This window comes from Marmota flaviventris, chromosome 4 (genome assembly GCF_047511675.1).
Source record: "Marmota flaviventris isolate mMarFla1 chromosome 4, mMarFla1.hap1, whole genome shotgun sequence".
Classification (NCBI taxonomy): domain Eukaryota; kingdom Metazoa; phylum Chordata; class Mammalia; order Rodentia; family Sciuridae; genus Marmota; species Marmota flaviventris.
The window spans coordinates 148,273,167-148,296,095 of record NC_092501.1 but is presented as its reverse complement, the minus strand read 5'-3'; positions in this window follow the sequence as shown (position 1 = coordinate 148,296,095).

Genomic DNA, 22,929 nt, shown 5'->3' with positions numbered 1-22,929 from the left:
CCTTGGCCTCAAATTCTATCTGCTATAAAATCATCTTGTTAACAATGCAACAGATCCTACCTACCAGTAAATAAAGAAATTCAAACTTTATTAAAGAACTTGTATTTTTTTTTATTAAATAATGGAAACATATAAACACCCAATCTGACATGAATCTCAGTATTATGAAATCAATTTAACTTAAAAAAATCTACACAGGAAGTTTTATAAGTTAAATCCAAAAGAGGTCACTTTATCTGGTATGATTCTATATATACAGTGAAACAACAAACAGATTTTTTCCAAGTCGGGTGGAAATGGGAAGCACTTTCTATAGTATTAGACAAGGAATGTATCTCTCTGTATTCTGATTGCAGTGATTGAAATGATAATGTTCTATTTATTTCTATTAGTGATCAAATATTTGGAAATGGAATTCATCACCAGAGAAGGGCATTTTGATGTCTGTTATAAGGTATGTGCATTTAAAGATATACAACATTTTTTATGTTCAAAATATATGAAAACTTGTCTTCTTTTATGTTCTTTTCCTAAAATATCTGAAATGGAAATGCTTCTAGACTTTATGAAGAGGGTCTAAATAGCTCAATCTCTCAGTTCACTTTTGGAAAATGTTTTAGGAATCAACAGTGTCACTGTTTTTTATTTACTCCAGCCTCAATTGCATGGGAAATATTGATAAGGAAAGAAGCTTCCTCCATGTTTTCTTGCCTTTAATAGCAACTTTATTATTTATGATCATGTCCACTTTTAAAACTACAAACCTTGAGTTTATTTTTGCTTTGTACTTAGTGCTTTTCCATGGACCTCCACCTCTGAGATCACTGCGTAGACAGGTAGCTAACTGGAGTGTTCAGATGTTATATCAGACTTTATTACCCTGAGGACAATCACAAGTTCCAACTGTGGTAACAGAGGACTGCTCTGAACAGCTATATCATTAACTTTTCCATCCAGCTTTCTGTAACATTTGAGTTTCCATCAGTTCTTAGTTGCGACCAGATTCAATCCTGACTACCCAGATTTACTCCACTTTATTTTTAAATGAAATGCCTCTAGGTAACAAAAATAAATGTCTTAAATGACAGTTTCTAGTAACCCAAGATTAGAGCTGCATTCCCTGTATACTGCAAAACCAGAAAGCACTTGACCTTGACTATGTGTTTTATTTGCTCCTCTCAGAAACTAACTGTATTCTCTTATAATTCTCATTGTGATTGCTGATTTCTGTTTACATGTGCCTGACTTTCACCTATATCAAGACCTATATCAAGTGCTATTTAATGTCTCTGACATTTTTATGATATATTCTTACCCAAATGTAAGTTTATACAACAAGTGTATCAACAAACCGTAGAAAAGCCACAAATCCTATTTTTGTAATACAAAGTATACATAGAATATATAAAATCAAAAATATTTGCTAAATGTCACTGTCAAAAATTCCACAAATTTCTACCCTTGATAGCAGCCCTCAATACCATGACATCATAATAATATTCTGGGCTTGCTGCTAAAGGTGCCCTCTGTGCGAAGCTGGATGAACTCCAGGTAGTTTATATGCTGTTGTTGGCACAATGTTCAGATTTATATATCATTCCTTATTTTGACAGTGTGCTGACATGGAGTTGAGCCAACATATAGACCTTGCCCTGCACATGCAGCTCTGCCCCTGTGAGGGGCTGGGACACTCTATGTCATTGTGCTTGTACCTCAGAGAAGAAAAAGAAAAAAAGCAATAGAGAAGATTGTATAAATCATAAGGTTTATTCAGAAATTTTTCACAGCAGACTGGAGTTTCTATTATTTTGGGGTCTCTTATTTGAATGGCTTGAGGTCAAATCTGACTTCACTACAATTCCTGGTGAGACTGAACTCTGAAATAATAAAGCTTTTCTTTCATCTCCATCTCTCCTTCTTCTTGGTTGGTATACCCTGACTGCTGGCACCACTTCAGTAACATGCAGATTGGATGTTATTTCCCACAAGCAATTCACCTTAAATGCACAGTTATTGAGCCAGAAAAGGAATGATTTAAAATTCTTAAGAAATATCTTACTTCTTACTATGGCAATCACAGTAATATGGACCAAACAAAGCCAAAGCAAACTGATAAGACATATCTGAAATATTTTATGCTGTATGACTTATGAAAGACATTTTTTTTTCACTCTCTAAAAGTATAATAAGCTTAAATAAGCAAGCTTTTTAAAAAGGCAACCTTTGCAGCCTACCAATAAAGACTGCTGGGACTTATAGTAGCTTGGCAAAAGCAAATGGATTAAAGCCATAGTAATCATACAGAGATAGGTGTAATTAATGTAAGCTTATTTTTAAATAAGAATTGGTATTGTGATAAAAATATGAATAATGATATCATTTCAAAAGCACCATGCTAAATTTCCTCATTTCATCAAAATACTTTTAAAATAACTTTTTGACAATGTTTAATCTTATCAAAGTGATACGTTCAACTATCTTCAAAAGTAAATTCCATTTCAGAGTATGATAAAAGAAATCACTGAAGTGGCTATCATAACTGAAATCAAGGATTTCAGAACATATTTTATCTTTCTTGTATAGGAATATCAACTCTAGGTTGCAATGACCTGGATTCGGAAATACCTCATTTTAAAAACCTGTGTGTGTTAGCCTATGAATCAAGAAATCTGAGCTCTTATCTATAAATTAGTCAAGAGATACCAAGGATAGGTTTATTGACCTTGGGCAAGTTATCTTTACCAAGCCAAATCTGAGTTCCAAGTATATAAAGAGTTTGGATAAAATAAATTGTGACAAGTGACCTTCTATTTTATGTCAACTGGATCTAGGTCAAACTTTTAATATCTGGATAAGTTGATTAAAATTATTAAATCTACAAAACTGGCTGTATAATAGGGTCCTCAACCCTGGGACAATTGTTATTTTGGGTCAGATGGATTCTTTGGGCCACTGTATTGTGCATGGGGAGAAGATTGTAGAATATGTCTCTACCTACCAGATGCCAGTAACAGTGATAATCAAAATATATCAATCCAAGATGTACCCAGATATTGCCAAATGCTTCCTGGAGACAAAATCACCCTCACCTGAGAGCTACTGCTATAGAAATAAAGAACCACCGGCTACTAGATTCTCTTAAAGTGCCTACTGAAAATTCAAGACTGTTAAAAGTATTCACTGTTTATTTCAGCCGACACCTGAACATAGGGCCCTGTCCCCAGTCAGTCTCTGTGGGAGACCACCTGCCTAACTTTGAAAAGCAGCAGCAGCAAATCAATATGGGTTTCACATGAATATACAACCTCTTCACACTTTTGGTAATTTTTCAGTTCTCTGACTCTACTGAGGCCAGGCTCACCTAACTTTGATACAGGTCTTGAAAAATTAGTATTGGGTCCTCGTTCCTCCTGTGTTGAAGATTAAACACCTGAGAAATGCTGAGGCAAGAAAACAAGTTTTATTTAAAGCATAGAACACACACACACACACACAGTTACAGAAATACTCCTCTAGAGAGGAACCTAGATCCAGAGCTAGTACCCATGGGAGTAGGGGTGTTTTGCCCCTTTATAGATTTTAGGTTTCCTTTCTTCTCATGCCTACATGACCAAAGGGCTGGAAAAGAGGATTCCAATGGGTGGTCCTTTCTTTCCCCTGGAGGCTGTTAGCATTCAGTTGATTGGGGAGTGCTATCTATCCATTTCCTTTTCTTTGGTAATCAGCTACCTGTCTTTGCCCTGGTCTCATCTCCATACTTCTTCATTTTCCCTTTAAAAGTCCCCTATGTAAATCTCAACCTTAGGTTCAGTTCCTGATGGCCTCTTGCAGATTGTTTTAGTATATTACTAATTAAATATCTGTTTTTACCCCTTTAACTAGGGAAAGGCTTTGTTGATCTTTAACACAGTCAATGTCCAAACCAAGAAACCAACAATGGTACAATACACAGACCTCTTTCAAATTTCACCAGTTCACCTGCACTTTGTAAGTGTGTGTGCTGGTGTGTGTAGTTTTATGCAATCCCACTGGTAGATCTTTGTAATCACCACAGCAATTAAGGTGCAGAACTGTTCCATTACCACCCCATCCCTTTTTCCACCCCTCTATAATTACACTTCTATCCCACACATCATTTCAATGATCCCTGTAATTGTCATTTAAAAAATATTGGATAAATGTAATTATATAGTAGCATGTATATCTCAAAAGGACGCACATGCACATCCTTTCAGAATATATGTTCACATATTTATATTTAGATAAACCCCCTTAAGATTGGCTTTTCTCTTTCAACATAATTTCCAAGATATTTAACTCAAGGTTCTGCATGTTAAAAAAAAAATGATCCCATTTATTGTTGAGTAGTATTCTGCCTTATGGATTTATCATAGCTGGCTTAATTAATCATTAACCCACCGGAAGACTTTTTTTTATTCTTTTTGATTTTAAGTTTTAATAAATGAAATGTTTACAAACTTTCATGTGCATATATTTTTTTAATTCACATTAAGTTTCCTTTTCTCTAGGAAAAATGGTCAGGAGTGAGGTAGCCGAGTCAAGAGTATGTTTATTCCTTTTGCCTGTTTGTTTTCATTTCTGCTTTTTAAAAGTAGCCGGGTATGGTGATGCATGTCTGTGATCCCGGTGACTCAGGAGGCTGAGGCAGAAGGATTGCATGCGAATTCAAACCCAGCCTCAGCAATTTAGCAAAGCCCAAGCCACTCAGAGAGACCCTGTCTCTAATAAAATGCATATTTTTTTAAAAAAGGCTGGGGATATGACTAGATGGTTAAGAGCACCTGGGTTCAATCCCTGTTACAAAAACAAAAACAAAAAAAAAAGAAAAAAATAAAAATAAAAATAAACTGCCACTCAATTCAAGTCTTCATACATGTACTTTGTATAATGATGTCCATCACATTCCACCATCCCAACATATTTTATATACAAACAGAGATACAAAAATTGTGGCATATATGTGTATTAAGAATTGTAATGCAAAAAAAAATATATATGTGTAAAGGCAAAAAAAAAAAAAAAAAGAATAGTGTTACCTTAGATTAGGTAAAGGGAAGTCAAAGGAGGGGAAAACAAGGGATGTGGGGATAAGAAAGACAGTAGAATGAAACAGACATTATTACTGTCTGTATGTATGTGACTGTATGACCAATGTGACTCTACAATATGTATACTCAGAAAAATGAGAAATTATATCCCATCTATGTATGATATATCAAAGTATATAAGTGCATTCTACTGTCATGTATAACTAATTAAAACAAATAAAACATTAATTTAAAAAATTAAAAAATAAACTGCCAAAGTGTTTTCCAAAGTGGTTATCCCATTTTATATTTCCACCATCAATGTATGAAAAGTCCGGTTATTCCATATCCTTTTCAGTATTCGATGACATATTGTATTTCATCATTAATTAATTAGTCTTATCATGCTGTAAAAGCTCACATTAACATTTCACTGACAATGTATTCTAGTAATAGATAATTTAGGAGTAGATAAATATGTACTCCTAAAATATTTGCTCTATTAAATTGAAAAAATATTATTATCCTTCACATTGCAATTTGTTACTACATATGCTTCAAACATGACAGTTCACTGACAAAATTTGCAGAATTGCATTAGGAGCAAAATTTCCATATTTTTTATATGGAAAGTTTATGATGAAACTTCAGAATTTTAAGAACACTAAGCTGAGAACTAATACTAGCATGAAGATGTGAATTTGGTTAGGCAGGAGAGCTGCTGAGCTATCTACATAATACAGAGAGCACCAAGCATTTGACAAATATTCATCCTAGACAATTTTAGAATTCTTTAGCTAGTAGTCAAAATGGATTAAACAATGTAGTGTGGTTACCCAGTAATGCTTTCCTCTCCCACTTTGATTTTAGAAGTTTTCAAGTCCTACTATTCCTTAAATGCTTAATTCAATTCAACATTTCATTATGTTAAGTAATTATGAAATGCTAAAATATAACTGTTTGTTGGCCTATGTTGTTCATTAATTTTTCTTTGCAAAAGCAGAGTATGTTTGCATGCATTATAGTATTATATATGATATTATGAGCTAATGCTTTCATGTGTAATATGCATACATACAGGCTCACACATCCGTGTGTGTGTGTGTGTGTGTGTACATGTCCTCACTTTTTAGTCATTTTTTAATTTCTTTTTTCACCTTGGATTGAACCCAGGAGTGCTTAACCACTGAGCTATATCCCTAATCCTTTTTGATATTTTATATATAGACAGAGTCTCCCTAGGTATCTTAGGGCCTCATTAGTTGCTGAGGATGACTGTGAATTTACAATCCTCCTGTCTCAGCCTCCAAAGCCACTGAGATTACAGAAGTGTACCTCACACTGGACTTTTTTTTAATTTTTAAAAAAGTTTTCTTTGACACATAATAATTGTATGTACTTGTGGTGTACAGTTTATATTTTAGTATGTGTATATAATGCTTAATTATCATATCATGGCAATTAATATATCCAGCATCTCAAACATTATCATTTCTTTGTGTTGGAATTTTTAAAATCCTTTCTGCTGGTCATGTTGACTTCGTTTCTCAAGAAAAATAGCCATGATATATTAGGAATTTGTTGCATGCTAGGAATTACTACATAATTTAATAGATATATTTCCCTTCATTAAAATTATCATATAATTTTAAATGGAGACTCAGAGTGGTTAAGTTTGAATATAGGGGTCATATTAATATTTATCCACTATATTGTATTTTATTTGATGAGAGAGAGAGAGAGAGAGAGAGAGAGAGAGAGAGAGAGAGTTTTGAATAATTTTGGTATTAAGTTCTAACAAGCACTGTGCTGAACCATTTAAAAATATTTGTTAGCATTTTTCCTATGCCTGCTCCCCAAACTCATACACACAGAATGATTTTCTAAACAAAATCTAAAAGACTAATTTATAATATCTCTTGAAAGTATTTACACTTGTAATTCTTATATATTGTTTATTGTTATAAATTTTGGTTATTTATAAAATTTGTAATGCTAAAAATCAATTGCCAAAGACCCCAGTTTGAAACTTTCTGATTTTTTTTGTTTTTAATACATCTATATTCAAATTTTAGTTTCCTTATTTTCCTTAAGTGACTCTACCAATTCCACATTATATATTTAAATTCCCCCATATTTGTGAAACAAACTAAAAGGAATTTTTATTCTTCACCAATAATGTCTAAGTCAGTTATTATTTTCCTGTTTTACTACTTATACAAATCAATGTTGGCATGTCATATGTGAAAAATATTTTTCAGTGAATTTATTTAAAAGAAAATATTTTTCTTTCCTAAATTAGGGTCATTGGTTTTCAAGTAAAAAAAAAGAGGTGTCAAGGAAATGTTAAAGTAAAAATTGACTACATATTTTGAAGGTGATTAATTCCTTTTTTCAACACTGAGGAAGGCAATATGATTATTTCTGCAGCCTTCTCTTCAACACTGGAAACCAACAGAATAAAAACTGCATTATATGGCATGACTCTATAGTGACTTCTCAGTTTCCTGGTTTTCACCACCCTTTTTCTTTATTGCCAATGATGTGACTTATTCTCTTCAATGATGTATAGCAAAGGAAAGGGATGTCACTTGTGTGATGTTTTGTTATATAAGATGCAGTCTTGGTAGCAGATTGTTCTAGAAAATCTTTGTTGCTTTAATGAAACTTGTGATCATGTACAGAAAGCCCAAGTGACCAGAAACATGCAATATTTAGTAACTGCAAATGGCTTCCAAGATATGAAAGTGGTTTCTATAAGCTAAGGATGATTTCCAGTCAATAGCTAGCAAGAAGCTGGGGCCATTTGTTCACACGCTGCAAGAAAGTTAACTCCATAGCAACTTCCAGAAGCATGGACAGAGACTTTCCTGGCCAAAACCATGATTTCAATTTTGTGAGACACTAAATGGAGGACTCAAGAAAGGCTACCAAACTACAGATATTGTAAGGTAATAAATACCAGCTGCCAAGTTTTAGATAATTTGATATAACAAAATAGAAAACTAATAATATGTACCTCAGGATAAAAATGGAAAAATAGTTCTGTAAAATATTATGTAGTATTGTATTAGTAAGCTTCATGCCACCATGACCAATATATTAGATAAGAAAAAGTTACAGGAGGAAGAGTTTATTTTGTCTTAGAGTTTCAGAGGTTCAGTACCTGGTCTCAGACTCCGTAGCTCAAGGCTCAAGATTGAGAAGAAAAAAAAAAAAAAAAACAATTGTGAATGAAAAATATGGCAAGAGACAGCTGCTAAATTCATACAGCCAGGAAGCAGGGATAGTTCTCTTCCTCTCTTCCTCCAGGACAAAAATATAAACCCCAAAGAAACACCCCCAGAAACTACTTTCTTCAGCCAAACACACCTACTGCCTATAGTTACCACCCAGTTAATTCATTCAAGTAGATTAATCCACTAGTTAGGTTACAGCTCTCATAATCTCATCATTTCATCTCAACATTCTTGCATTGTTTCACACATGAATTTCTGGGAAACACCTCTTAACATGACCATAACAAGTATATATTCTTCATACCAGGCCTCGGTGAAGAAAACTGTTTTTAAAAGAAGTGCTTAAAAATTGTTTCTATTAAAGTATTCTTAAATAAGAAAGTAAGTCTGGGAGAAGTGACACATCTTTTTTCACTCCAGAAAATAAACTGGAGAAAGGTTATAATAACTAATTAACAAATCATTTCTCATTATGATAAGAACTTGGCTTCAGAGGCCAGAGTAATTTCTAAATCTCTTTCAATGAGGAAAGTTAGAAGAGCTATTAATGCACCTGTTAGCAATTTTACTAGGAGTTTCTGCTTTCAATGCCCACTTTGGGCAGTGAAGTAATATAAATAAATAATATGTGGAAAATATGTGCCTATTCAATCAGTATGTGAATGGGGGACGCTGCTAGCTTGCCGCAGTCCGGCTGCAGCAAAATAACCAGGGGGTGACGAGCAACTTGTGTCCATTGATACAGCAGGAGTGGGAGCCATTTATTGTAGGACAGGAGGGGTATATATACATTCCACACAGCTTATCTTAATTAACATAAACTAGATACAGCAGTCAACCAATAAGGAATCTCCACACTTATGGCTCGCTGGCATTACTTCTCAAACCACTCCCTCTGGCAAAATGCCAAGCAGCCATCTTGACTTGTTTACAGACCCTAACACTAGCTGGGGTGTGGTACTGCACAGAAGATGGTGACTACTGTCCTCAGAAAGAAGTTGCCATGTGTTGTTGAGTCTGATCATAGCTGGTTTTTTCAACATTTTAGAAAAATTCAGAAATTATATATATATATATATATATATATATATATATATATATATATGGTTTAAAAATATAAAGGAAAACCAGCTATCTGTGGCTTCTAGTTTGTTTTAGAGGATAGTGTACCAGACATAAAGAAAGAGCTAAAAAGAAGTATGCCACAAGGAAAATCTTCTTTTAGAAAAGAAATGAATCATTTTCCTATGTTGAGGGTGGCAGGTCATGGATGTCACTTTAGACAGGGCATTGTATTCAAATGGCATAATCACCAAACAGGGAGAATATTAGATCAGTAGTATTACAGTAAGACACGTCAAGTTACAGAATGCATAAACAGGTTTGGGAAAGAAAAGAAAAGTCTATTATAAGAAGGTGTTAACACTTATAAAACTAAACTATACTGAAGTATGTAGAAATATACTTAGTATTTTTCCCCTCTCTGTGTCATAATATCTGGTTAAACATGGATGGTATAAAGTCAACATATTTAGAATAAAACATGACCTTCACCTATTGCTAACTCTGTGGCTTTAGTGTGGCACATGTACAGGAAATATTGACTCCAGATGTAAAACACAATCTACCAACTCAAAACCAGTGAAATAATTGCTAATGTGTAGAAGAGGAATTTCTAAGTAACATCAATAGAGATAAAGGTATTTATGTTTGGGGGTTTTGAGTGAAATTACATCAATAGAGATAAAGGTATTTATGTTTGGGGGTTTTGAGTGAAATTATACATAAATATATCCACTCAAAAATTGCTCTGAAATTTTGATAACTGCACTTTTCCCTCCAGTTTGTGCTGCGGTCATCTCTATCTAAATCTCTGGGAACATATTTTGTTGCTCTTAATTTATTACTGGTATACAGTTGTTTGAACATGTAAAAGTGAATGCATTATAGAAGTATGACTTTTGACTTTGATCAAAATGCTGATTTAGTTGGAAACACCTGGGACATAGCACTTTAACCCTTGAAAACAATTTGATTTTATCTCTGACCAGATTATACAAAATCAGCTTGTATTTTATACTACTAACCACTATCTTAAGACCTTGATGTGTACTTCTAAGCATCATCTCAGTAAAAATAGATTTGTATTTAAGCCAGCTGGATCTTATTCAGAAACACATTTTGGAGAGGCAAAGAAACAGCTGGAATACAGTTTCCCCAAAGTGAGGTGCCAGAGAAGATGCATGGTTGGATGTCATGCAAGTAGGGGTCTTGTTAAACACCAGCTGCCTAGAGGTTTTTGTTTTAATATGAGGGAGCAGATGAGTGTTAAACCTGCAATTTTATCTTCAAAGTATGAAAAAGTATTCTAATCATGTCTAGCTCACTATAGCTTGAATTTATTTTAATCAGAGTGCAAAATGTATTTGAAAATGTGGACATCTTGGAAATGGAATTTACTTTCCCCAAGTAAATATGCCCATGGAATCAACAGTGATGGGGCTGCAGTCATGGCTCAGTGGTAGAGTGCATGCCTAGCATGTGTGAGGCACTGATTTCAATACTCAACACCACATAAAAATTTAAAAAAAAATTAATTAAAAATAAATAATATAATATCCCAGGACCCCTGTATCAGTCCTAAAGACCTATCCAAGTTCCAGCTCTAATCATCTCTAAAAGCAATTGATATCCTAATTTATAGCACCTTAGGACAGTTTTTAATTTTACAATATTTACTTATTTTTCTGAGTTGTTTCAGGAATGTTTGTGTGTGTGTGTGTGTGTGTGTGTGAGTGTGTGTCTATGTGTGTAGATCAATTTGCTTCAGGAAATAATATTTTTTTCTTTTTTGTTCTATAATACTGAATTGTATCTTCATACAATAATATATGAACTCTACTATGGTGGAGCAGTTGACTCGCTTCGATTTTGGACTGTTATGAATACTAGTTCTATAAACACACATGCACAGATTATTTGGTACACACTTTTACTTACTTGATTCAAACATGCTAGGGAGTAAAAATTGAAACTGAAAAAGATACAAATCATCTGATTTATATATGCTGCTAAATTGTTTTTCACATTGGTTGTACAAAAGTAGAATCCCAGGAACTTTAGCACAAGTAGTGCTGTAATTCAGGACACTAGCTCCCATGATTCATTATTTTTTTGTCCTACTAATTTTGGTCATTTTTGTTAGTGTGAATTATGACTGGGATTTAAGTGTATTTTCTCAACAGTAAATTAGGCTGAGCTTATTTTCCATATGTCTCTAGACCATTTGTGGTTTTTTTTTGTTGTTGTTTTTGGTGTGTGTGTGTGTGTTGAATGTCAATAGTGCATTGCAGTTTCTTGGTTGTCTTTGGCTTTTTGGATTATATATATATATATATATATATATATATATATATATATATATATATATATACACACACACACACACACACACACACACTCATACACTTAACTTGTCATATTACAAAAGCAAAAAAAATGGTATTTTGGAAAATGTATTAAATGTACAGAACAATTTTGTTAATCGACATCCACAACATTGAACATTAGGATCCTTGTTCATGGATAGTGATAGCATTTAAACTTTACTTATTTTTACCAAAAATATTTTACTTTTTTCTTTGTGAATATGTTTGAATAGTGTTTATTAGTTTTGTTCCTAGATATTGAAGTTTGTGATACTATTATAAATGGTTTCCTTTGAATAAGATTTGAACTTTATATGTTCATATCTTATTCATGACACTTTAGAATTTCAACTATTTATTCTAACAGAATTTTTTGAGATAATTTTGAAATTTTTATTTACCAAATCCTAAGTATGCAAAAATGGCAACTTTATTTCTTCTTTAATTCTTTTCACTTTAATTTCTATATTATCAAATGTAATGGGAGTTATGTTTGAATAGAAATTGTTAAAATAGACATTATTTCCTTCCTAGTTTTAGGGGAAAATATTTCAGTGTTTTACCACTGGGTATGTTGAAAACTGACATGTTTTTGGTAGGTGCCTATGTTAAGCAGAATTCTTAAATGTCCCAGAATTCTACGTATACCTATGTCATGTATTTCATCAAACAAAAATCTAGTTTGAATTCTAGTGTGCTGAATTACTAAGGATAGTAAGTTTTATAAAATAATTTTTATGAAAATGATTGTATTTTTGCATTTTTCTGTTAATGTGTTAAATGGATTTTGATTGTTGGTTTGTTGATGTAAACCTCATTTGATTGTGATGCTTGTACTATAGCTTTATGTATTAATTTGGAATCATTTTACTAGCATATTGGCCAGGACTTTTTAATATAGTTCAAAAGAGGATAGCCTCAGATTTTCTTTTCTTTTTGATAACCCCTTCAGAGTTTGCAATCAAGAATTTCTGGCATCATAAAACTAAGAGGGAAAGAGATACATGTGTGTGTGTTTACACAAACAGATAATAGATTGTTTATATATGAAACGGAAGGAATTTTAGACTACAACCTGCAGCAACCAGTCCAGGAAACCAAGCTTTTATCTATAATAAATAACTAGGAAGTCAGTCTGCTCTATGTTACATTACAGGAAGTCAGGTTGATATTGCTAGTGGCAATCCAAAAAGTTAAAACAATGAAGCTGTACCAATATCATTCCCAAATGGTCAGGGTTTGATTAACAACTGACAGCTTCCCTAATTTTCATTCTTGCTTCTAACTTAATACTAACCATGGACAACCAAACATGCATCTCTAATCAATCATATGAGCTCCTCCCCTTCAAGTTAATTTAAATTTGATAAATATTTTGAAAGAATTTCCGTCACATTTTTATTATATCTCTCAGCACAATTTAAGTGCCCCAAACTGTTTTGGGGGAATGATTTATTGTGATTTCAAATAAAATTTCCATGTTTTAATTGTTTGATAGTTTTTCCAGCTTTTTTAGATATTTTTTTGTTAGGATTATTGGATCTTATTTAATCTATTATATCATAACCAGATGCAGCCTCTGGCCTAATGGAGTAAGTATGCAATAGAATGTGTAGAGGAAAAATGAATTATAGAGTCAGTAAAGTGATAAAAATTTTCAATATTCTTACTTTACTAGGATTTGAAATAATTACTTACATTCCCTAGTTCATATATATGTATATATATTATGTTAATCTTAACAAATGTCTAGTTATTATCAACACGATATTCTCTCTTATGAGCTACTGTGCATAATTTTTTGAAGATTTTTCTGAAATTCATGAATTTTAGCTATCACTTTGATTTAATTAAGAAATGCCTAGAGAATTGGCAAAGTGTTACTTCTGGCTATGTTTCTAAGGCTGTTTCCAGATAAGGTCCCTGTGGAATCAGTGAATTGAGTGGGCTCTTGCCTTGACTTTGGTGTGGGTTGGTACTATCTAATTGGCTAAGTACATACAGAAAAACATTTGGAGAAAAAGGATTTTCTTCTCTCTTCTGAAGGTAATACATTTTCCTCCTGGTGCCTTCAATATTTGGAATTTCAAACTCTATAATTTGGGACTTTAGGATCAACACCATTTCCCCCTGAGTTCTCAAGCCTTTGGTCTCATTACACCACTGGCTTCCTTGTTTCTGAGACTTTCAAACTTGAACTAACCCATGCCACAGATATCCCAGAGACCCAGCGCATAGATATCCTATCAAAGAACCTCCCATCCTCTATAACTGTGTAAACCAATTCCTCTAATAAATCCTCCTCATACACTTTTTCTTCCTACACATATCATGTTGATTCTGTTCTTTTGGAGAACCCTAACTAATATGCATGCTATTAAAACTAACAGCAGTCATATTTCTTGACTGAAAACCTGTTTGAGAGCCATTACTCTTGTCATCCATAAAGTCAACAGCTGCCATTTTTACTAACAAGTGAAAGTAGTGATTTTTTTAACTGAGATATGTATTAGAATCACAATCTGTCAAGTGTACTGTATGAAAGCACATTTGTCAGCTAGAGTGAGTCCCAGAGTACAGACTTAACATTTCCACATGGCATTTTCTTTACTCAGAAAGACATCTATAATATCAATGAAAATGTGGAGGAGAGGTTTTTAAAGTACATTAACAACATATTTTCGTTTATGAGAGTAATTACTGACATAGCATACCTACCTCAGTATGTGCAAACCCATGAGAAACTTTCCTTCATTAATTAGTTAAAATTTATCTGAATAAAAATAATTATAATCTTTCCCTTCAAGAACTTGACCTTTCTATTCAATGAGGTTAGCAATTGTTTTAAATGAAACCTAAATTACCTTAAGATATTAAAGAAAACCAAGCAATGGCAACCATATTCCAAATGACTTGAATCACCTTTCAAGAATAATTTGCCATTAGATTCAAGAAGTTTAGTATCTTGACAGCCTCCAGATACATTACTTTAATGAGCCACTGTCACTTTTAAATTCAAGCCAGACAATGTGCCATGGTGCTAGAATACGACAACATCTAAGTTTGGACTCTTCTAAAAGCAACCTTTGAACTAGAGGTTCAAGCAGAATTGACCAGGACTTCATCTAATCTGTCACTGTTTAACCTAATCCTGCTTCCTGTCCAATCATGCTTCCTCCCATTTTCTCCACCTTTATCTTTCACAGTGTCTTCCTCTTTTATCTTTCACATCATTTAACAGCATTACACACTGTATCAGCCTCTGCTTCATGAAGAGCAGACCTGATATTCTACTTGAAACCTACTACACTTCATGCACATGATTCAGTCAAATTAAAAAGTTTTCATACTGAACATTTTAAAAAGGACTTGGGTCTAATCAAAAGTGAAAAACATGGTGAATTGAACAAGACACAAATACAGACTCAGCCCAAACTTCCTTCTCTCGTATTTCCCACTTCCCTTCTGATCCTCCAACATCAAGTTTAGGTGAAATAGAAAGTTAATGAATAGGATTGGTTTAGCTGCTTATGCGTCACAAATGATTGACTCTTTTTGAAATGTCACATAAGATGAGGTAGATATGAGAAATACATTTTGAAGAAGGACTTTCTGTTAGGAGAAGAAATGTTGCCTCACATTCAGAGCTCCCTCACATTCAGAGCTCCTCACATTCAGAGCTCTCCTAAGCCTCATGGCATTTGACAGCCAATATAGGGCCTAATCATTGGTCTGTTTTTTCTCCAAAGGGGGCTTATAGGTGCTCACTTAAAACCTTGTAATTTATATAGTGACTTAGAGATACTGGACTTAAAGCACTGTTTCCTCAAATTCTTTTTTCTTAATTAGAAAATTTAATGATTATTAGGAACTGAATCATTATTTATTGTCACACTATTTTCTGATTAAAAATATTAAGCTTGGAATTCCAAGCTGATTTTTCCTTTTACCAAATCTTAATTATAGATAACAATAAAGAAATGCTGAGATATCCTCACGTCAACATTAATTCTCTATTATATGAAATGGTGTATTCATTATAAAGAGTCCTTCAGTGATAGCAATTAGAATTTCTCTTTCTTCATGGCTTGAACCAATCTTAGCTGTTATTAAAATGTGATATAAAATGTTAATTTAATATCCCTCCCCTACTCTTATTTTATTTCTTAGTCCTAGTAAGGAAGTGACTAACGGAACATGTCCCACATGAGTAACTTTGACGTGTAAATGTCTAACTCCTAATTCAAATGTTGTTTATTTGTAAGAGCTTTGTTCTTAGAGTCCAGGAAACCAAAAATTATAACTATGTAGAGTGAAGATCACATAGTGATTAATACCTCCTCACTTCCTCTAGCGTAGCTGGATGCTAAGAAAGAAGGGTTAGATGCACATGTTTTACCAGTGCCTTAGCACTCTGGAACATCCTAGGGTTACACAAAACCCTGGGGAGAGAACAGTCGGGCTAATTTTACTAATGATTATCCAAATATATTGAAATTAAATATTCACCAATGACATCATAAAGATTAAATTTAATTACAGACAAGATTTTAAATTTACATTTCTATATGTTCATGTTAGAAGTAAAGGTTTATATCCACTCTACACATATACACACACCACACACATACAGACCCTTGATTTATCTTATAGTGAACACAAGATTTGTATTATTTGTTTTTTCACTTAATTTATCATGCACCCCTTCTCATTTCATTACACATGGATCTACTTCATTCTTTTGAGAAGTATCAAAGTATTTTATAATGTGGGTATAGTATAATTTCTCTGATCTTCTCCCTCATGATGGGTATAGGGAGAACTGTTTTTATTATCACAAACAATAGTATAAGATACTAAGTAAATGCTGTTTTGTTTGTTTGTTTGTTTCAACAGGAAAAGTGAATTGCTAGCCAAAAGAAATGAATGTGCACTAATCATTGTAAGACTCAACAGAGAGTTGATTGATGATTACCTTTCAAGATTTCTTAAGGACATTCACTTTTAATTACTTTTTGAAGTAAAAAATTATCTCAATTACTTTTACCATGGTGTCTATACCAAGGCATATATGACAATAAGTATTTATCATTTCTTTTAGCCTGAATAAAATAGGAAAGTATTTTTATTTTTTTAGGCACCATTACTCTTTTTAAACAATTTCTTTTCTTGGTCTCTTTCTTATTCTTGAGTTTAAAAATTAAGATTACCACTAAATCCATCAATAGGTGGATTATGTTAATGACATATTTATATTCATAATTGTCTTTCCCTCATTCCCTTAGTTCATGGTACTAACTACACAATATTTGTTTTTTTTTTAATTTGCAAGAAAAAAAATACGTTCCAATAAGATTAACTGTGAACAAGTTAATCAGGAAATTCTAGTACATGCATCTAAATTGACTGAAGTAAAAATTCTTATTTCAAAAGAAATACTTAAAACTGGAAACTATCTAACATTTTAAATACTTCCCCCTAATATCACTGTGAACATTCATGTTCATAGACTATGATAAACTCAAACTTAGCTAAATATTAAGATTATGATGATATGTTTTACCCAAGAAGAGTTTCTACTTCATTAACAAGTTGACAAGTAAATATTAGATCTAAAATGATCATCTGTGTATGATAAAAGAGGTGAATAAAAATGCTTGCAGCTAGAATAAAGAAAATATATTCAAGTTATATTCAAGTTTCTTTCAACATATTTATGAAATGTTTGAAAGAAATATGTATCAATTTTCATGCAGTGTTATAAATGCTTAAATCTCAATATTTGCTAAAATTTTCATCTCCCATAATATGTCTTTCTGTTTCACATTATCATTCATAATATGACTACATGATAAGAAAATGCTATACTTCAGGCCTCCTTATAGTATAAGAAGAAATATTTCCAAAGATAATGTAATGTAAAACTTAGTTACTTCATTTCATTTTCTCTCAAAGTTGTTTGAGGATCCTTCACAATAACTACAGATAATACAGCAGGGAAAGAATACTTCTGTGTTGAGATGAAACACATTAAATGTCTCCATCTCCTTTGATCTCAACAAGCACAATTTACCAAATTCCATAAGAAATAAATCTGCTATCTTGCAATAAGATGAGAATTCATAATAAAGAATGATGATAAATGTAAGAATTAGAGAATAATTGTGTCCCTATTCCAAACTTTTTATTTTGTGGATGTCAAATAAACATCTATAATAGCAAGTGAGACATTCCATATTATTCTATGGTGTTATTATATTTTTATTTTTTTATATTTTCGTGAGGAAAGAAAAGTGCTTAAAATATACAAGTTGGAAAATGAAGTAAAAAAAAGAAAATTAATAGTTATAGCTAATAACAGAAATGGCAAATACTTAAACTCATAAAAATCATACTGTCTTATTTCATATTTTATTATTACAAGAAATCTATAGATATTAGGAATAGTAAAATAAAACACAAAAATGAAATGTCCTGACGCGCTCATTTCTGTGGAAATGGTCACCACATAATCTTTAGCTCAATGATGGGATGCTGAAAAAATTAGGAAGCCTAAACAAAGTACCTAGAGATAGAGAAAACCTTGAAGATATTTTCTTTTTCCTCTTTATTGGGAGGTTTGGGAGGTGAAGGATACCAGAGATTGAACTCAGGAGCACTTGACCACTGAGCCATGTCCCCACCCCTATTTTTTGTATTTTATTCAGAAACAGGGTCTCACTGAGTTGCTTAGTGCCTTGCTTTTTGCTGAGGCTGGCTTTGAACTCACAATCCCCCTTCCTCAGCCTCCCAAACTGCTGGGATTATAGGCATGCACTACTGTGCCTGGCCAGTTCTTTTTTAAAAATCTTTACTTTCACCTGATTATCCCTTCATTTTCATAAAAATTACTTGCTATTCTGTCTGATATAGAAACATAAGATTTTGTGAATGCTCAAAGCCAGAGACTTATAAATAAACATATAAAATGAAACTTTTAGAAAGTAATAAACATAGTTGTCTGGCCTACCACCTAAATTTGCTTTAAGATAAAAAGAAGTTAGCCAAGTGACCAAGATAGAGACCCTGAACCAACAATGCTCTAATCTTAAACCAGAAATTCCCATACACCCAAATTCCTATACACAGGACAAGTGACCATAATGAGGAAGGTACAGAAAAGAAAGAGTGGGGTTTTGTGAAAGTAGTTAAAAAGAAAGTCATCTGTGAGTCTTAGTGGAGTACTGAAAAAGAAGGGACAGCAAGTTACTTGGGGCAAGGTCATTCTTTTGAAACTGTTTTTTTCTGGATGCTGGGCAGTTGGGGTACTCTTAACCATCTCCATTCTTGGTGAGCCCAGAGCCTTAATTAAATTCAACGTTCACCACTTTATATGACATCTAATTCTTTATTCAGCTGCAAAAGTACTTTTAACTGCATTGTCTAGTGTTCTGTTCAATATCTATTGAATAAAGACTTAAGTGACAAATTCTTTTTAAAATGCATTTCTAAGAAATAATAGCAATAATCCCAAAGAATTGATTTTTTTCTTTTATTAAATAATGAAAATTATATAAAACCACTGCTCTAGTTTGGTCTGTACCTAAGCTGAGTTAAATTGAGTGTTCAATTAAAGAAACTGTCTTGCTCTCTACAATCATCTGTAGGGTTCTCTATTTAGATATAAACACCATACATTAGTGGTTTTATTTTTAGAACACATTTTTAATGTAACCCAAATTTTTGAAAGGAAGCAACATATAAGTACTATATCATATATCTTGCTCAATGAAAACAATGACAAGTCAGCTACTTTTGTTGTTTCTGTAAAACCTGCCTCATTGTTGAAAATATTTGTTCACGAAATGTCAAGTTTTTGAGTTAAGTGTATGAACACCATGGTTGCAGGACCAGAATTATGCAGCTATTGGTGAATGTGAGTTTGTAGGAATTATCAGGGTCAGCAGGTATGTGGTAAGGGAATCACAAGATAAATAGTTAAGAGACTGAAAGAGAATATTTTAAAAGCTTTGTTATGTCCATGGTACAAAAAAAAAAAAAAATCAGTACTTAAATGAATAGTCTGGAAATTTTTGTGAAGTCTTTTTTTTGTACTGTTGTCATGGTTCAGGTTCTCATCAGTTGACTAAGGGAGGGATGTCAGGGGAGGAAGAACTTGAAAATGACTCGAGGCAACTGACTTGGATAATTAGCATCCCTCGCATTAATACTGTCATCACCGTTTTTTACACTTTTACATGTCACTTGCTCAGAAACAGAAACTAGTAAATATTTATTCAGGGGAGAAAACAAATGGATCCTGACTTGCCTACTTTATAGCAAGTAACATTTACATTTATTATCTCATTAGGTTATGATATATGTGATATCCTACTGCTCATTCATGGCAGTCTTCTGCAAATCATGGTATGGTGCTGTGGAAACTGCATGAAAATTCAAATTCTTCATCCCACTTCAGATTTTGAAATCAGAATCTCTGAAATCTGTGGCTGAACAGGGAAGCTTGGTGGTTATTATAAAACCAAATGTTGGGAAGCATTGGTTTATATCATTGTATGGCTAAAGGAAGGGGTCAGATACAGTAAGCCGACAGCCCAATCCCACGCAGCTAGTGAATGGGAGTGGATACAGACATGAGCAATCCATCTCTTTTCATCAGAATCTCCTGTATCTTTAATAACTAATAGGTAAATCCTTTCTGTTTCTAGCCTGGCTGCTCAATCCTCACCATTTCACCTTTCTTCAACTTCATCAACCCCATCAATATGTTGATCTCCTTCTTGATTCTTATTGGACCACAATTTTGTTTCTTCTTTCTTCTCTGCAAATTTTATATTCACGATAAGCCGTTTCAACTGTTTCCTTTCTCATACCTAAACTCACTTGTTAGTTTTGCTAGTGTTTCATTTCATTGTTAAAACCACCAAGTCATGTGAATGTGGACCTGGGTTTAATCTGCTGTTGTGATGGTGCCCAGGCAGCTGGGTGGTATTGGGAGTAGCATAGGATCTATAATTATCAATGATCCCAACAATGTCAAATGTAATTCATATTTAATCTTGTTGGCTCTCTTAGCATATATTCCACATGTCTGTTTGATTTTTTTCTGAACTTGTCTCAAATTATGTTCAATCTCCTGACTCTTCCTTCTCTCATAAACAATGAACTTACCTTGTTTCTCAGACTAAATATAGGCAATTTAGGACTCCCTTCAAGATGTCACATCCAAATATACTAACCTAAAGAAATAGGCTCTCTCTATCTCTCTCTACACTATCTCCTCTCACAGTGAAAGGGGGGTACTCACTCTTCATCTTGGGCTTTATATCCTACTCTTTCTATGGTTTAATGGATGAATATTATTGATTATTTTTGTTTATTGGCTATCTTCAACTTTTCTCTTTATGATGATTATTAACAGGTAAGCTTATTTAAAGCTCTTTTGTAAGACAACTAGCTCAGTAAAGAGAATGACTTATCACCCAATTGTATAATCCAGAGTTATAGGCATCATTTTATATTCCTCATTCCACACTCATTCATTGAACAATTATGGGTTGAACATTATGTTCAAGATGTTCTTATAAATACCTGTTATATTCTTGTTCTTTATTTCTAGTTATTTAATTTTTATCCGCCTCAACTTCACTAGATTAATTGTGAAAGTAGATATCCTTGGAAGAACCCCAGTATCTGGTTGTGATTTCCTCTTTGTCTTCAAAACTCACCCCTTTTCTTCCTTTTATCCAAATAAAATTTATCATTGTATTTGTCCCTAGCACTTGAACCTTCTATTTCTTCTGTTGCAATCTGCTTACTATTTACCTGAATAATTACTACCAAAACTTCTGGTTTGAGTTTTGGTACAGTCTCATGACGAATAAAGCCCAATGTCTCTATGAATTACTACTATTATAATTTGGATCTAAAATGTGCCCCAAATATTATTTGTCCATTGCAATAGTGTTTAGATGTGTGGTCTTTGGTTAGTGATTGGATTATGAGGGTTCTGATCTCATATAGATATATTAATTGATTGGATAAATCAATTAACTTTTTTTGAGAAAAATGTAAAAGTTTTATTGCTTTGCTAGCAAAGGAGAAACATAAGGGACTCCTGTCCCAGAGGCTGTGATTCTGTCCATCAGCAGGAATAGGGGGCTTTTAAAGTAGACTCAAAGGCTACATTCCACATCTTTTCTGTTGGAATTGTAATTCACTTGTTAATTTGAGATAATTTCTGAGATCTCTGGTACCATCAGATTACTTCATTCCTATAATGGGTATGTACTCAAGGACAGATAACCCTGCCTAGGAAGGGGAAGAAAGGTAACCCTGTCTCCTCTGAGATTAGGGATGAGGAGATATTAGGGAGGACCAAAGAAAGAGAAAGAAAGAAACATGTCAAATTTAAAAAATGTTACAATGGCAGAGTAGCCAGGGCTTTATTAAAAGCATGAAGTGGACCATTGTTAATTTCCCCACAGTCAATCTCTATGTTCCATTTCTATGAAAAAAAATAGGCAATGATATCCCCAAGCTGCTTCCTGATGAAAGAGGGTGAAGACAATTAATTATTGATTCATCAATAGCTTCATGAGCTATTGGAAGGTGGTGGACACATTAAGAAGTAAGGCCTAGTTGGATGAAGAAGGCCACTGGGGAAATGCCCTTCAAGAGTATGTTCTGTCCTCAGCCCCTTCTTCTCTTTCTCTTTGCTGCCTGTCACCATGAGATGAGCTGTTTTGCTATACCACCGACCCCTTGCCATGATGTTCTTCCTCCAAAGAACAGATACATTTACAATTCAGGAATTTCAAAACAAGTATACAGATAGAGGTAACAAGCAGTTTTTATAGTGTTGTACAGAAATCAATAGCAATTCCAGTGGACAGAATTTTGTATATCTGTTGGTAATAATTTTTCATTGCCATCAGATATCTATAATTTGAAACAAGTGTACACTAGCTCAAATGAAAAAGATTAGAACTGAATTACCAGGAAGAACAAGTTAGCCAATGCACACAAAAACAATATTTTTCTTGAATCCCTAGATTGCCAACTTCAAGGAAACCAGAAGCCAATCTTCTTTTAAAAGTTAAATTATCTCTTCCAATTGTTAACTATCACCCTTTCTTTCTTTTGAGAATTAAACCAATTTGGTAGATAGCCTATCTGCACATACACAGGTAATTCAAACACAAAATTATCAAA